The sequence below is a fragment of the Phaseolus vulgaris genome, chromosome 11 (genome assembly GCF_000499845.2).
Source record: "Phaseolus vulgaris cultivar G19833 chromosome 11, P. vulgaris v2.0, whole genome shotgun sequence".
Classification (NCBI taxonomy): domain Eukaryota; kingdom Viridiplantae; phylum Streptophyta; class Magnoliopsida; order Fabales; family Fabaceae; genus Phaseolus; species Phaseolus vulgaris.
Genome location: NC_023749.2, coordinates 26,454,909 through 26,467,449, shown reverse-complemented (window position 1 = coordinate 26,467,449; position 12,541 = coordinate 26,454,909). Strand labels below are relative to the sequence as shown.

The 12,541-nt window shown below is 47.6% G+C and overlaps 1 long non-coding RNA gene across 1 annotated transcript; it reads left to right on the top strand.

The window, feature by feature from the left end:
- Positions 1-3,751: 3,751 nt before the first annotated feature.
- LOC137827703 (uncharacterized) lies at positions 3,752-6,349 on the top strand. Its single transcript, XR_011083771.1, has 2 exons — positions 3,752-4,434; positions 4,526-6,349. It is a non-coding gene; the product is annotated as an uncharacterized lncRNA (long non-coding RNA).
- The last annotated feature ends 6,192 nt before the right edge of the window (positions 6,350-12,541 follow it).

Below are 12,541 nucleotides of genomic sequence, written 5' to 3'. Positions count from 1 at the left end.
CGCTCCAGGGAACGGCGTTAGAGTGGTTCGTGAGCCTGCCTAACGGCCACGTAACCAATTTCCAACAGTTCTTGAAGATTTTTGTCGAGCAGTACATCGTGAATAAGGCACCGCCCAGGGTGTCTTATGACCTGTTTGATATAAGGCAGTACCAAGGAGAGTCCCTCAGAGAGTACCTGAATCGCTTTGGAGCGCAGATGGTCAGATCGCCGGCCAAGGATGAAGAAATGCTGGTCTATGCCTTCAAGAAGGGCGTGCAGCCAGGACCATTCTGCGAAGCCTTGATCAGGGCTCACCCTGCGACGTTTGCTGAAGTCAGGCGACTTGCGGTGGCTCACATCGCTGACGAGAATGAAGCCCGCCAGGCCACACGCCCAGACCAGGATCCAGCCGCAGAGGGTGCTGGAGACAGCGGCGGCGGCAAGGAAAGACCAAAGGACTCGCCATCCTTACGATAGGAGAAACAAGGGAAGAAGCCAAGCACGCCAGCAACCAGCACGCCGGGAATACAATCGCCCGCCTAAGCACAAATTTGTCATGGGACTAGCGGACCTGATCGCCATCCCTAACATATCTGCTAGGTTGAAAGAGCCTGAGAAGGTGGGCGACAAGGTGCTGGGGTCGAAGCCGGATGCCTGGTGCGAGTTCCACCAGTGTTTTGGCCACACTTTGGACTCGTGTTTGTCTTTAGGATACCAGCTCGACGATCTGGTTAAGAGCGGGTTCCTGAATGACTATCTGCTGGACAGGAGGACGGGGGGAGCGTCGAGTTCCCAGCCAGCAGGTGGAGAAGCCCAGCAACACGAGATGCCTATCCACGGGGAGATCCACACCATTGCAGGGGGTTTCTCAGGTGGTGGATGCACCGCATCGCAGAGGAAAAAGTATGCGCGATCGGTGATGACAGTGGACATGTTTGAAGATCACTCGCCGGAAGTGGACATCACGTTCACCAAGCAGGATCTTCGGGACGTTGTGCCTCATGACAACGATCCCATAGTTATTTCGTTGGTTACGGCGGGGAGGAAGGTCCACAGAGTTCTAGTGGACCAAGGAAGCTCGGCAGACGTGATGTTCTGGCCGACATTCACGCAGTTGGAGTTGCCCCTTGACCAGCTAAGGCCCTATGGAGGGTGCCTATATGGGTTCGCTGGTGACCAGGTGGAGGTCAGGGGGTACATAGAGCTGAGAACCACGTTTACTGATGAGGCTGGTTCGAGAACGGAGAAAATCAAGTACCTCATCGTAAACGCACCTTCAGCATATAACATCCTATTGGGAAGGCCCACGCTTAACAGGATAGGCGCCATCCCGTCGACTCGGCACATGAAGGTAAAGCTCCCGTCCATGGAAGGGGTGGTGATCACGATCAAGTCTGATCAGAAAGAAGCGAAAAGGTGCTATGAGAATAGCCTGAAAAACAAAAGATCAGTGAGTTATGTAACAACCACCCCACCTCCCGGTGTGAAGCCTAGATCGACGGTAACGGAGGAGGCCGCCGGAAGAGATGTAGAGATGGTAGACGCTGAGCTGGGCGAGAGGGATGCTGGTTTGGAGAAGGAAGAGGCGCGGAATCGCCCTGAGGAAGCGAGAGAGCAGGGAATCGCCAGGGCGGTGATCGCCAGAGAGTCCAGGCCTAAACCCGTCGAGCAGTGGCTCGAAAAGGAGATCGGAGGGAAAATCTTCAAGCTGGGAAGATATCTGGAGGTCGATCTCCAAGACCAGATCGCCAAGGTGATTGAGCGGCATCTGGACGCGTTTGCATGGTCCGCTTCGGACATGCCCGGGATTGATCCCGACTTCTTGTGCCATCATCTGGCGATGGACAACATGGTGAGACCGGTGCAACAAAGGAGAAGAAAATTCAACGAGGAGAGGAGGCAGGCAATCAGGGAAGAAACACAGAAACTCCTCGCTGCAGGCCACATCAGGGAAGTCCAGTACCCTGAATGGTTGGCAAATGTCGTGCTGGTGAAGAAGAGTAACGGGAAGTGGCGCATGTGCGTCGACTTCACCGACCTGAACAAAGCTTGCCCAAAGGATTCGTATCCTCTGCCCAGCATTGATGCCCTGGTTGATAGTGCTGCAGGGTGTAAGTTGCTGAGTTTCCTAGATGCCTTCTCAGGCTATAATCAGATCAAGATGCATCCCATGGATGAAGAGAAAACAACCTTCATGACGGAGAGATCGTGCTACTGCTATAAGGTGATGCCGTTTGGGCTGAAGAACACGGGGGCCACGTACCAGAGGCTGATGGATCGAGTACTTGCACCAATGCTGGGAAGGAACGTGCAAGCTTACGTCGACGACGTGGTCGTGACCTCGCCGGAAAAAAGCAAGCACGTGGCAGACTTGGAAGAATTGTTCACGACGATCGCCACGTTCAAGTTAAAGCTCAATCCGGAGAAATGCATTTTCGGCGTGGAGGCTGGAAAGTTTTTGGGTTTCCTCTTGACCGAAAGAGGAATTGAAGCCAACCCAGACAAGTGTGCCGCCATCCTGGCGATGAGGAGCCCGGCTACGGTGAAAGAAGTCCAGCAGCTAACAGGTCGGATGGCAGCCCTATCTCGCTTCGTGTCAGCTAGCGGAGAAAAGGGGCATCCCTATTTTCAGTGTCTGCGGCGCAATAACAAGTTCACTTGGACGAAAGAATGCGAGGAAGCTTTTGTCAAACTGAAAGAGTATCTGGCGAGACCGCCGGTTCTGTGCAAACCGCTGGTAGGGACCCCTCTTAGGTTGTATTTTGCTGTAACTGAGAGGGCGGTGAGTGCGGTGCTCGCCCAGGATCAAGATCAGGCTCAGAAGCCTATTTATTTCGTGAGCAAGGTGTTGCAGGGCCTAGAAACGAGATATCAGGCCCTGGAGAAGGCTGCGCTGGCTGTGGTGTTTTCGGCGAGGAGGTTGCGCCACTACTTCCACAGTTTCACAATACTGGTAATGACTGACCTGCCCATCCAGAAGGTCTTGAAGAAACCTGACGTTGCGGGAAGGATGGTGAAGTGGGCTGTAGAATTGTCAGAGTTTGATATTAAATATGAGCCCCGAGGCCCGATCAAAGGGAAAATCTTTGCGGATTTCGTGGTTGAGCTCTCATCAGAGGCGACGCGGGTTGAAGGAGACGATTTCCGTTGGGTACTCTCGGTGGATGGATCGTCGAACCAGCAGGGTAGCGGTGCTGGAGTCATATTGGAAGGGCCCAACGGCGTGCTGATTGAGCAATCTTTGAGGTTTGCCTTCAAAGCCAGCAACAATCAAGCAGAGTATGAGGCGCTAATCGCCGGGATTTTGCTGGCCAAGGAAATGGGAGCTAGAGTGCTGATGGCTAAGAGTGACTCGCTGCTAGTCACGGGGCAAGTAACAGGCGAGTTCCAGGCTAAAGATCCACAAATGGCGGCTTACTTGGCGTATGTGCAGGAATTGAAGAGTTCCTTTGCCTCCTTTGAAGTAGTACATGTGCCCAGAGAGCAGAATGCCCGAGCTGACTTGCTTGCTAAGCTCGCCAGCTCAGGCAAGGGGGGTAGGCAGAGGACGGTGATCCAAGAAACTCTGAAGACGCCAAGGGCATTTGTAGCAGATCACCTGGTCCTTCAGATAAGCAAGTCGACGGAGAGAGCAGCGAGAAGCCATAAGTCTTTGACGCAAGAAACTCTGAGATCGCCGAGAATTAGAGCATGTCGAGGAGAGAGAAAGCTACTAGGTATATAAGAGTTCTTAACGAACTTTCTGAGGTACGCACGTTCAGTTCATACACTTTACGCTTGCGAGTGACAGAGCTGATTGTGAGAGAGGATTTGCACGGTTCTTGTTCTTAGTATTTGGTGATACCGTCACTGACTTGAGCGTTGGAGTGCGATCGGCCGCAGCGGCGCCGTACTGTTTCTTTGCAGGTTCTTGAGGTAGATCCCGGAGAGGAACGGAGGAGAGAAGCGGTGCGCACGTCGATCCTTTGACAAGGCAGTCTCCAGCGTTCCGATCAACAGGCAGGATCAATTCTTGAAAATTTTCTCTGCGATTTGCATTGTTGTTCTTCATCTTCTGCATCATTTTTCTTCTTCGGCTTCATTTTGAATCGGTGTGCGAAGATTGATCAAAGAATAGTAACGGTGCAAAACGGAGGTTTGTGATTTCCGATGACCTAAATCGGAATCGCGCGCGGAGGAATTGTGAACGGAGGAATCGCAAACGACAGTGGCGTTTTCCAGTGAAATCGGTGAACGGAGAAGACGACCGGAGAAATCTGTTTGAATCACGATCGAGTTGGTCTGGTGAATTGAAAATAGAAGAATTAAAGCAGTGAAGAATGAATTGATTCATGTAAGTTCTTCTTCCGCTTTCACTTCCGATTCCGAAGATTTTTGGTTCTACCTTTTGCGTTCATTGTTCTTCGTATTGTGGAGCGATTTTGGAGAAGATTAATCGGAGAATAGGTGAACGGTGGGTTGCAATTTGTTCATTTTGAATCGGTGCGTGTTTCATTCAAATGATTTCTAGAATTAGAGTGAAATTTGGCATCTGCGTTGAACAGAGCAGTTTGGAGTGCAGAACCAAAATCAATTGAAGCTGGAGTTCGTATTGTTTAGTGAGAATTTTGGTTTTGCAACTACGTAAACAAGAACTGCAGATAAGTTGTTTGCTTAAATTCCTCTGTAGTTTAAATTTTGGCAGCAGCTGGAGTATGCATGTGTGTAGTGGAGGTTTATTTGCCTAATTGAATTAAAAAAAAATTAGATTCATTCAATTTTTTTTAATAAATTCTGGTGTTTCCCTTGATGTTTCTGGTATTGATGCAGCGGTGATTGGTTTCGAAATTGGTGTGCAGTTTCTCTTTTGATTAGTAAAATTTGGTGGTATAATTTTGTGCATTGAAACTATTTGATGAATTGATCACGATGTTGTGATGTAGTATGATGACTTGAATTGTTTGCATCATTTGGTTCATAATTGGTGTTTACGATGCAATGCTTAATTGAGTAAAATTCCGGCGCATAATTGGTTGGTGTATTGATCCAGAGATTTAATTAAAATTGCCTCATTGAATGCAAGAAAAGTGAGATAGAGAAAGCAAAGTGCGGAAACTAAATTGGTTCAATTTTGTTGAAGCAAGAATTTTACTGGTGCAAGTCTTGATGCAGAATTTTCCGGTTTAGCTTGTGAAATTGGCAAAGTGAAGCTGTTGGTGAATTTTGAAATTGTAATTGACAAGCGTAGGTCTTCATACTAGCTATTCTGATTCAGATTTGATTGCTTGAAATTGTTGATCATTTTGGTGCAGATTTTAATTAAATAAAAAAAAAAGTATGTCTACATTTGAATTCAATTTGTGAATTACAAATTGATTGAAGCTGATGCAGTGAATTGTGGGGTCCGTAAATTTGAAGAATTTGATGAGAAATGGTGTGCCGAAGGTGCAGGTGAATCAAGTACTAGCAAGGTGTGCAATTAATTGAAGAAATTAAAGTAGAATCAGTGAAAGCAAATTGAAAATTGTTGAATTGGTGAAAGCGTGATTGTGGGTGCTTTTAACTAACCAAAAATTACTTATGTGTTGAGTAATTAGAAGTGTGTATTGGCAGCTACTGGAATTTGCAATCACACGGTGGGACCCATGCTTTAAAGTTAAATGCAATTTGTTGAATAATGAGGGAGCGTAAATTTTGGTGAGAAATTTGGCAATTGGAGTTCCTTAGCGCGGGACCCGCGAGAATTGAGTTCTTTGGACCAAGCTACATTGGGCAGCAACATTTTGGATTTCATGGTCTACTAAGAATTTTCATCATTCTAGTGCCAATCTTTAGGTGCTTCTTTTGAGTGCTTACTTTCTTGAAAACCTTTAATTTCTTGCTTGTCTTGATTTTATGGATAATCTTTGTGTTTGTCATCTCTAATCTCCTTTGAGTTTCACTCTTCAAATTGAGCTTTTATTGCTTTTATTATTGACCTCTTGAAGTGGAATATACCTTGAATTTGTTCTTTGTGAGAATTGAGCTAACTTCTAGGTAGCATCCTAAGAGAAGGCAAAGGACTTTGCAAGGGGTACTCACCTTTGGAGGACAAACAAGTAAAGGCTTGGAGAGAAACACTTGTGAGAAAAGAGAAGAGAACTTTGAAGATTATTTTTTAAAATTTTGTGTGATTTCAATTGTTTTGTAATTTGGCCATTATCTTTACTTTAGGTGTCTTGGAAGAGCCTTTGGTGTTCTTCCATCTCCTACAAGTTTTCTTTAATTTTCTTATTAGATACACGCTTTAGACGGTGAGTGTGTCTTGAAGGTTCACAAGTGCCTACAAGCCTCACCATTAGGAGTCGTCTAGTTTAAATTTTTGCAATTTAAATTCTTAGATTTTAAAAGCTTTCTTTTAGTTTCTTTCTTTAGAAAACTCTTTGTTTGTGTTGAAGAAGTTTTCATTGGAAGGAGATTTGTGAAGTGCATTGGGATAAGTTCTGGCTAGGAAAGACTTGGTACTTAAGAGTGTCCATTGTGACCCACCTCTCTTTCCTGGGAATTTACCTTGTGTGCTAAACTCACTTTCCTTCTTATGAAAAATCTTTTAAATACAAAGCTTAATATGTCTATGTATACTTCTTGTCATAGTAGAAAGATTTATAATCCTCATTATAAAAAAAAGGAAGGGATGTGTTTTGAGCCTAGAAGTTTATATTATTCTACTGAGTCTGAAGTATACATTCCTTACTTTGATGGAAATAAAAATGTTGAAGCATATTTAGAATGGGAAACAAAAGTTGATCAAATCTTTGAAAAACATCAATTGGATGAATTTAGAAAATTTTCCATGGCTACCCTAAGTTTTCAAGAATATGCTAGGTCTTGGTGGATACAAAGGGAAGCAGATGTTAGAATTGGTAGAAAATCAGAAATATTGAATTGGGATGAATTGAAGATGTGTATGAGAAGAAAGTTTGTTCCACCTTCATATGTGAAAAACAAAAAGCTTAGAGAAGAAATGAAAGAGCTTCTAGAAAAAGGAAGAAATTTTATATACAGAGAAAAAGAATATGTTAGAAGAGACAAAGAGTTTAGAGAAAAATTCCAAGCTCTTGTCAGAAAGAAAGAAAAGAATGAGAAAAAGGAAAGTAAAAAAAACTCTTTTTCTCGAGTTGAATCAGATATCGATAACATTTTATCTTCTCTAGAAAACTGATCCTACCTGTTGACCGGAACGCTGGAAACTGCCTCGTCAAGGGATCGACGTGCGCACCGCTTCTCACCTCCGTTCCTCTTCGGGATCTACTTCAAGAACCTGCAAAGAAACAGTACGGCGCCGCTGCGGCCGATCGCACTCCAACGCTCAAGTCAGTGACGGTATCACCAAATACCAAGAGAACAAGAACCGTGCAAATCCTCTCTCACAGTCAGCTCTAACTCGCAAGCGTAAAGTGTATGAACTGAACGTGCGTACCTCAGAAAGTTCGTTAAGAACTCTTATATACCTGGTGGCTTTCTCTCTCCTGGCAGTTACAGATTTGGACACGTGGCTCGCATCCAACTGTACACGTGCCATCATCTGGAGGCTCCTTGACTTGGCGCTGCTTCTACTCTCATTTTGGCTAAGTTACTTATGCATGGTACTGCCCAGTGCATAGCTAACTTGGGAGTGCGATCTCTACTGGAACTGGCGAGTTAGGGGCCTTCATACACCTTCCCTGTGGTCTCGCCGGCCGCCTTCATAATCTGCTTCTTCTTCATGTTTGGCGATGTGTTTGCTCTGGCGATCTCCAATGACTAGGTCGCCTGAGTCTACATCTGGCGACTTTATCCTTAACCTGGTGATCGCCGATTCTGGTAAGCTGGAGATCGGAACACGCCAATATAACAACTGGCGACTACGCGAGCCCCCCGACTTCCTTCCCTTCTGCCAACTTGGCGCCTTGTCCACACGCCTATACTGTAGCAGGATGCCACGTCATCACACCCGACCACCAGGGCGGTACACAAGCCCCCCAGTCTTAAGCGAAGACTTGTCTAGCGAAAAGACTGAAAGAGCCTACGTCAACACCGATCTACGTGGCACTGACGCAGAATTCCAAGCGGTTGTACCTTTTGCTGCTCTGACGCTCCACCAAACCCTTCACCCATCGCTCGACACGTGGCTTCATCAACGGCTCTCTTCATTTGCCGTTTGCGCTTCCTAAAACCATTTCGAAAAACCCTTAAACCCATTTCGCTCCACTGTTCCATCACTTCCTTCGTGCTTGCAACGCTCTAACTTCCCTCTGTGAAAACTCTCAACGCTCTTCAACGCTCTAGATCACCATCTTCCTCCATCGTCTTCCTGATCATCGAAAGGTACCTACTTTCCTTCATCTGTTGGTTTCTCTTGCATTCTCACCGATTCGCATCATCCTGTAACTGCCTGGTGCATACGCTGTTGGGTTGTTTTTCCATTTCTCCTTCTGCGCAACTTAGGGCTTCGTTAATCGTCGCAACGAACCTATATTCGTTCGTTTTTTACCTTCCTTCTATGATCGAGTCAGCCTCTGTAACCCCCTGATCATTTTTCCTTTCTTCTTCCTTTGCAGCTGCTATCATGACTCGCACAAAGATTACCCCGAACCCTCCTCCTTCAGCACGAAACCTTCCTTCACAAGCACACGACTCAACACAAGTTCGTGGCGCTTCATCTTCACAGGCTGAGAGGCCTGCGTCTTCCCAACCTGTCCTGGCCCAGGCGACTCCACCTAACGTTGGAGGAGCCCCCGTTCCCCTGCCCGACTTCAAAACTTTGTATCCCTGGGCCAACTCGACCCTTCTGAGGGAGACATCCTCCGTGAACACTGCGGGAGCAGTTTTGCGGCTGACTAAGGGGGACGAGATCTATCAATCGTTTCACAAGGAGCACGACGAGAAGATGATGGTGCTGCCTTGCCCCGCCGATCTGCCCGTGTGTGCTGATGACAAAGTGAGCGCCGACGGGCCCTTCTGCTTTGTCTATACGACTCTATTCAAGAAGGTCAAGCTCAGGTTCCCTTTCACCCGATTCGAGAGGGAACTTCTGACCGAGCTCAACATTGCTGCCGCCCAGCTTCACCCCAACAGCTGGGCGTTTGTTCGAGCTTTTCAAGTAATGTGCGACCACCTGGGGTTGCCCGCGTCGGTGGACGTGTTCTTATTCCTCTTCGAAGCCAAGCATCCAGGAGACCGCCTGTGGATCAGCTTGAACGCGATTGCTGGGAGGTCCATCCTTACCATCTTACAGCAATCGTACAAAGACTGGAAGGGGAAATTCATTCAAGTACGTGCAAATGACAAGGACGCCTCCCTTCTCGATGGCTTCCCCTTGTACTGGGTGGACAAGGGAAAGAAGGAGTCCAAGAGCTGCTTCAGGAGGCCCAGAAGTCCTGACAGCATGGGGGCATTAGACAGAGACCTCTGTCTCTTCTGGAAAAGGGTGGCGGACGCCAACATAACTTTCCTTACCACCACCTTGATCAGCTTCGAATTCTACGAAGATCAGCTAGACATTCAAATAGGTTAGGACATTTGAACTATAATTGCTTTGATACTACTTCTGTTTAGCTGTTTCTGGGCGTCTTGTGCGTTATGCGCAAGACTTTGGTTTTACCTTTCCTGCACATATCATCTGCTTTGCTGTTTTACTACCTTATGCACTTATTTGTTTCCTTGAGTTAACCCATGCATTTTCGTTGCATGCAGACAACATGTTGGGCAAAGGCATGCTCGCCGAACTGAAGGTGCTCGCCCGAAACCACAGGTTGGCGACAGGTTCCCAAACGATACCCAACTCGGTGGTGGGGTCTGCCATCGTCCACGGGCGATCACCACCCAAGGAACCCGCCCAACGCAAAAAACTGGTCCTTAAGAGACCTAAAAGAAAAGCCCCTCAAGTCATCCATGAGGAGGAAGAAGAGGATGACGAGGTCACCGAGGATGGCCTCGTTACGAAGAGGAAGAGGGTGGCACCCTCTTCACCACCTGCTCCACCCCCTCTTCCAACCTCAACACCACCATCGACGCCCGCTCCTCCTCCATCATCGCCAACACCACAGGCTCCTCCTTCACCAGTCCAAGCGGTTCCACTGGCCACTGCGCCACCTGCAGCTGAGGCCCAAGAGCCAAATTTCCTGGAGGACCCCCCAAGCGCCTCTACGCCCTATGTGTCAGCTGGAGGGGGCCCCCCTTCAAACGCTTCAGCTGCAGAAAATGTTCCAATCGGGGATGAGGTTGCTCATACCTCTCCGATTCTGATCACCGAATCCCCGATCCCGTCGCCACGCCAGGAAGCAAACACTGAAGAACCTGCTAAGGAAGGTGGCGACGAGAACCCACAACCGGCCCACCTGGTGCCTCTCCAAGTCGCAAACCTTCCCCTTGAGGTCACAAGGATGTGGGAGCCTCTAACTGCCAAGCTGAAAACCATAGCAGAGGATATCCCAGCGATCATAACCAGGGCTGTGGAAGGCTCAACCAGGAGGCTCCAAGACGACCTCTTCAACCTCAGAACCGAAAACAGCACCATGAGGCTCGAGGTGGAGAAGTTGTCCGCCAATCTGACGCTCGCGGAGATGGAACACTCCCGAGTAGAAGACGCAATGAGCACCGAGCTCAGATTGGCGCGCCAGGAGGCCACTGACCTTCGCCGCAAGGTTCATCAACTTGCCCAAGAGAAAATCGAATTGGAGAGCAAGATCGTGCCTCTTCGCACCAGGGCGGCTGACCTGGAGGCTCTTATGAAAGCTGACGCCGCTAAGGTGCAAAAACTGGAGCAGAGGTCGATCGACCGAGAGAAACTACTTGGGCAAGTAGAAAAGGCGAGGGACGACGCCATGGCTGATCTCGTCGAGGCCAACAAAGAGAAGGGAAAGGTGGCTGCTGAGTTGGCCCAAGCACAATCGGAATCCAAGAAGATTACTGAAGATCTTCTCCAGGCTCAAGAGACCAACGAACAACTCAAAAAACAGGTTGAAGAGCTGGAGCAGCAGAATAAAGAGCTAAAAGAGCAAACTGAAGACCTCAAGAAGCGGATTGAGGAACTTCAGGGGCAAATTGAAGAACTCAAGCTAAACTCTGCTCAGATTCTGGCTGCTGGATTCGAAGCTACTCGGGAACAAGTTGCTTGCCTATTCCCCGACCTGGATCTCAGCCTGGTGTCGCTGAACAACGAAGTAGTAGATGGAAAAGTCGTTCCTGCTGAAGACTAATCAACTCTTCTCCATCTGCTACTTTTAGGATTTCCCTTGGATATACCTTGTAATAAACTTCGCGTATATGTGCTTTTAACAGATGCTTATCTTAATGACAAAGTTTAGATACCCCCTCTCCTGACTTCTTTAGGCACTTTAACCTTCTTTGCATTTTCAACTTTGTCGGATTTAACTTAACGATTTTGCAAACACGACTTTTGACTTAACTGCTTCGAACTGCTTCAAGCTTAAGCAATAATCACTTTACACAACTTGTACTCTTAAGGCAACTAACCTTATCGTAAGAATACCCTTCAAGCAACGAACTGTAACTCAGTTGCTGGTTTAAACACGCTCCATCCGACCTGCTCCATTAAACAGGTCTTTTAACCTTCTCGCCGCTGTTTGAATTCTTCCCGATCGCCAAGAACTCTTGGTAGTATCAGCCTCTTCCTGGCCTCATGCTTCGGCAATAGTTTCTTTGTATGGGGGTAGAAACGCCTTTTGGGATCTTTCTTTACCTCCCTGAACTTCAGAACGAAAGACCGGGTGACTAGGCGTTCTCTTCGAACCTACCTTAGCCACCTTCCAAACTTCTTCCACCCTCTGCACCATACCTGAACTCGTTCGAGACGAGAAGGATTTTATCTTGCCTAAGCCCGCATGTAAGCGAGAAGGTCTTTAACTCGCCTGAACTCGCTCATCGGCGAGAAGGTCTTTAACTCGCCTGAACTCGCTCAACGGCGAGAAGGACTTTTATCTGGTGCCTCAACTTGCCCAGGGTGTACATCTCCTCCCCCCTGGATGCACTGAGGACCTTTTCTCTTTCTCGCCTGCGCTCGCTCAACGGCGAGGAGGTCTTTATCTTGCCTCTACATTGCCCCAGGGGTTACATCTTCTCGCCCCCAGAAACAAGGAGGACTTTTACTGGTGCCTCTACATTGCCCCAGGGGTTACATCTTCTCGCCCCCAGAAACAAGGAGGACTTTTACTCTTTCTCGCCTGCACTCGCTCGACGGCGAGGAGGTCTTTAACTTGCCTCAAAACGCGCGAGGGCGTTGAGGTCTTTCATCTGGTGCCTCCGATCGCCGAAAGACGATGAGGACTTTAAAAACTTAACTGGTGCCTCCAATCGCCGAAAGACGATGAGGACTTAAAACCTTTAACTGATGCCTCCAATCGCCGAAAAACGATGAGGACTTAAAAACTTTAACTGATGCCTCCAATCGCCGAAAAACGATGAGGACTTAAAAAACTTTACTGGAAAACATGCGACATATCTTTTCTTGCCTTAAATCACTTACAAGTGACAAGGTCTTTCTTCAAAACTTTTGGAAAACAGCAAACATGCAACCAGAAAACGCCTTATACTTCAAAAAC